The sequence below is a fragment of the Coenobita brevimanus genome, chromosome 69 (genome assembly GCF_032717465.1).
Source record: "Coenobita brevimanus isolate Jiangsu-jjx chromosome 69, ASM3271746v2, whole genome shotgun sequence".
Lineage (NCBI taxonomy): Eukaryota > Metazoa > Arthropoda > Malacostraca > Decapoda > Coenobitidae > Coenobita > Coenobita brevimanus.
Window position 1 is genome coordinate 24,235,632 of NC_137022.1, and position 5,000 is coordinate 24,240,631.

The 5,000-nt window shown below is 43.9% G+C and overlaps 1 protein-coding gene across 1 annotated transcript in view; it reads left to right on the forward strand.

Annotated features, from left to right (window-relative positions):
- The window catches only part of LOC145406100 (globin-1-like), a 197,963-nt gene that overhangs the window by 186,972 nt on the left and 5,991 nt on the right, over positions 1–5,000 (forward strand). The window lies entirely within an intron of this gene.

A 5,000-nucleotide genomic window follows, 5' to 3' on the forward strand; every position in this document is an offset into this window, starting at 1 on the left:
CCTTCTTTTTCTTTTCTCTTTTTCTTGACTGTTTTTTGTTTTTCCTCCTCCTCTTCCTCTTCTTTTTCTTTTTATTATTTTAATATAAATTTTTCTAAACTATTCGCCCGGCCTTTTTCACATTTTTCCTCCTCCTCCTCCTCCTCCTCCTTCTCTAATCCTTTCTAACGAGTCATCCTTGTTAACGCTTTTTATTAGTCGTATTTTGAGAAGGCTGGAGCTCCAATATATAGAGGTCACGAATTCTCTCTCTCTCTCTCTCTCTCTCTCTCTCTCTCTCTCTCTCTCTCTCTCTCTCTCTCTCTCTCTTTTCTTCCCTTAATTTTCCTTTCTCTTTTCTCTCTTTTTTTTCATTTTCCATTTATCCTTCTATTTCAGTCGCTCTTTACTTATGTCCTTCCTGCCTGCCTTCCTTCTTTCCTTCCTTCGCTTTTTCCTTCCTTCCTTCCGTCCTTCCTTCCTTCCTTCTCCCCCCTCATCTCACTGTTAAGGTTTCAAGACGACAGAGGCAGACAAAGGGTAGTGATAATGTAATATTGATGACACGGAGGGAGAGAGAGAGAGAGAGAGAGGAGTAACACAACCTCCACGCTCCTTCATTATTTCACAAACTTTGGGAAATTGATGTTGACTATTAAGGGACTCTCTCTCTCTCTCTCTCTCTCTCTCTCTCTCTCTCTCTCTCTCTCTCTCTCTCTCTCTCTCTCTCTCTCATTTCGTACCTCCTTGTTGCACCCACAGAGACAGCCAGATTCATTGTGTGTCCCTAACTGCGTCACTCACTCACTCACTCACCGTCGATGTATCTTTTTAATTAAATCTGTTTATGGGTGACGGGGAGGGGGGTTGAGGGGTCGAGGTGCTCATGGTGTGTCTGGTGTGCGTCTGGGATGTATCTGGGGTGTGTCTGAGGGTGTGTATCTAAAAATAATGAGCATTTTTTGTGATGTGTTAGACTGGTGGAGAAGGCCGGGGTGCGTGCGGCTATTTAAGGTGTTCTTCGTCTCCCTCTTTCACCGTTCCTTCTGTTTTTATTTTCATCACGCGAGGAGAGAGAGAGAGAGAGAGAGAGAGAGAGACGCGAGCCCAGGTAATAAAATTCCTTTCCCGTCTCCTCCTCCTCCTCCTCCTCTAAGTCTAATGCCCTACCTTCGTTCTGCCTCCCAGTCACATTTTTCAAGCTTAACCCTTTTCCTTCGTTCATGTCTTCCCTTTACCTTCTCCTCTACACTGATGTTTTTTACTTTTATTCGTACTTTCCCTACACGATTTTATTTAACTTAGGACAGGCCTCCAGTAAGGAAGAGATTAAAGAGAGCAATATCTGATCTCTCTCTCGTTCTGTCTCTCTTTATTTCTGTTCTTCTGGCTTTCCGTCCTGATTTCTGTCTTTCCTTTCCTTTCTTTTCCCTTCCCTCCCTCCTCCCTTCCGCCCTCCTTTCTTGCTTTCCTTCTTGATTTCCTTCTTTCCTTTCTTTCTACCTTTCCCTTCCCTCCTTCCTTCCTTCCTTCATTCATTCATTCATTCATTCATTCATTCATTCATTCAATATTTCCTTCCTTCCTCTCTCCCTTCCTGTTTTCCTTCTTAATTTCTTTTTTTCCTTCTTTTTCCTTCCATCCTTCCTTCCTCCCTCCCTCCCTCCCTCCCTCACCTTATAATAAAAATGTCTGATGAAAGCCAAAAAAAAAAAATCAAACTGACATAATTGACCAGGTCTAACCCAGCTCCCTAACACCTCTTCCTAAGCGATTTATTTTGCATTATTACTCCTTACTGTCCTCTTATGTGCCATTTGAACCACTCCAATACACCATACTCAGCATAAATAACATACAGATTTATATTAACCAGCTGTATCCAAAAATAAATCGCTAAGGAAGAGGTGCCAGGGAGCTTACTTGACCGGCGAGAATAAGGACCTTGAGCAATTATGTTAAGGAAATGTCACCTGCTTCTGAAGGTAATTGATTTCAGGTATTGCAGATCCTTTACCTGAGGAAATTACCTGATGTGGCAAGGTGGTATCGATTCAAGGCAAGCTTCTATACGTATTTTCTCGTTGTGTGTGTGTGTGTGTGTGTGTGTGTGTGTGTGTGTGTGTGTGTGTGTGTGTGTGGTGTGTGTGTGTGTGTGTGTGTGTGTGTTGTGGTAATCGGTGTTGAAGGAAGGAAAGAATGAAGGAGAAAAAGGAATAAAGGAAGGAACAGTGGTGAAATGAAAGGTAGGGTAGGGGGAGGGAGGGAGAAGAAAAATAAGGAAGGATAGAAGGGAAGAAGGAAGGAAGGAAGAAAAGAAGGAGAAAGGAAAAGAAGGAAGGAGGGAACATTAAAAAGGAAAATTATAAGAGAAGAGAGAGAGAGAGAGAGATTATCTATAACTGCTATCGGGGCAAGATGGGGTTAAGCCACAGGGCCCTCACAGCAAATTGTTAAACCAGTAGAGGCGAAAATCCTGCGGTCACTTAGGGGGATTTGAGCCTTACGGTGGGGCGTGGGCTTGGGAGGGAGGAAAGGTGAGGTGGGAAAAGATTGAAGGGAGAGAGAAAAAGGGTGGAGAAAAGGAGGCAAGAAAGGAGGATGAAAGGAAACGAAGGAGAGAAGGAAGGAACGAAAGGAGGTTAGGAGGTAGGAAAGAGGGAAGGGAAAGGGTGAGAGAGAGGGTGGTAAGTGAATGAATGGAGAGAAATTGGAGATAGAGGAATGAAAGATAGTTAGTTAGATAGATAGACAGACAGATAGATAGATAGATAGATAGACAGACAGACAGACAGGTAGGTAGACATATGAAGCCTCGTACCCTTCGTCATTTATACTTCCGTGCTGACTCCACCAAACATCTGCCCAATCTTCTTGATATTCTGTCCTGCCCTGCTCTTCTCTCCTCCCGCTTTAGCAGTAGAAGCAGCAGTAATCTGTCCTGCTAACGAGGGCGCAGCAGAGGGCTTTGGTAGGGCTGGAGAAGGGCTTTGAGAGGCGATGGGGCGTGTGGTAGGGGCTGCTGGTGGGAGGATAGTTGTTGTTGTGGTTGGTTGTTTTGGTTTTGGTGGTGAGATAAGGGCCTGTGAGATAAGGGCCTGTGAGATAAAGGGCTATGAGATAAGGGGCTGTGAGATAAGGGGCCTGTAATCTCTCTCTCTCTCTCTCTCTCTAGCTTTTTTTTATTTTCCTTGGTTTAATTATTCATTATTTTTATTTTCGTTATTTGAGTAAATATATATTGTGTTTTTTCCTGCATGGCAAGAGCAGTTTTAGTATTAACTTTTTTGTGTATTATTTGCTTTTTTTATTTTTGTTGCAGAGAGAGAGAGAGAGAGAGAGAGAGAGAGAGAGAGAGAATTAACAGTGATAGGAATAAGTATAAATAAGAAAAAAACATGATTAATACTAGAACAGAGTATTAAATGAGAGAGAGAGAGAGAGAGAGAGAGAAAGAGAAAGAGAGAGAGAAGGAGAGAAAAAGAGAGAGAGAGAGAGAGAGAGAGAAAGTCAGTACCTATAACTCGTGGCAGTACAAGCTCAAAGCCCGGGATATGAGCTTTATGGGGAGGGCGTGGGTGGGGAGAGAAAGAGGAAAGAGGGAGGGAAGGATGGTTAAGGGAGAGTGGAAGAGAAGAACAGAAGAGGGAGAGAGAGGAAGGAAGGGAAGAAGGAGAGAAAGAAGGAAGGGAAGAGAGGGAAGAGGAAGAGAAGGACAGGAGGTGGAGAGGGAACAGGTCGAGAAAACGGAAGAAAAAGGAAGGGAGGGAGAGAAGCGAGAGAGAGGGAGGGATGGAGGGAGGTAAGAAGAAGAGAAGGAAGAGAATGAGAAGGAAGGAGGAGGGAGAGAATGAAGAAAGAGAGAGGAGGGAAGGAAGGAAAGAAGAGGGAGAGAAGGAGGGAAGAGGGAGGGAAAAGGGAAGAAGGGGAGAAGGAATGAGATTAAGGGGAGAAGGGAATGGAAGAAAACAAAGGAGGAGGATGCGAGAGAGTAAGTGAGAGAGAGAGAGAGAGAGAGAGAGAGAGAAAGGGAGGGAAGGAAAGAATGAGAGAAAGACGGGAAGAAAGATGAGGAAAAGCAAACTAAAAAAAGAGATAAAATAAAGAAGAAGGAAGAGAGAGAGAGAGAGAGAGAGAGAGAGAGAGAGAGAGTAGGACAGACAGACAGAAATGAGGAAATATTCTCTCTCTCTCTCTCTCTCTCTCTCTCTCTCTCTCTCTCAATTAACAGTTACGGTCCAGCTCTGTCCCTCGGTCCACCACTTCTGTAATGGACCGATGAATGGAGCCGGTCAGATTAAAACACACACACACACACACACACACACACACACACACACACACACACACACACACACACACACACACACACACACACACACACACACACACACACACACACACACACACACACACACACACACACACACACACACACACACACTAATGAAACTGCAGGTAGTCTGTATTGGAGGGGAGAGAAGAGGTTATTTAATATTCTTTTTACACACACACACACACACACACACACACACACACACACACACACACACACACACACATCACACAAGTACATACGCCTTCATACTGCACATACATATATTCTCTGTCTGTCTATCTAACTATCAGTCTGTCTATCTATCTGTTTATCTATCTATCTATCACCCTGACGACCGTGCTATCTGAATGCGCCCTTTAAAACTGCCATGTCCCTGATTGTCCCTCTTTTGTGCCACTTGTTATGGAAGGCAGACTCGACCTGTCAATAGCAGCGCAGGGCTAGCCGGGGACATCAATCAGGCACATATGGTTTTGACTCCATTGGGCAGTGGGAAGGATTGAGCGGTTGTCCTCATGCCTACGCCTCACTTTTTAATCCTGGCAGTCATGTAAACTCATAAGGCCAGCTTGTTAGGGGGAAAACATGAAGGTGAACTGGCCGGACATTTATAAAATCTCACTTGCTGCCAGAGCATATTTATTTACTTATTCGTTCATTTATTTACTTTTTTTTTAATTTC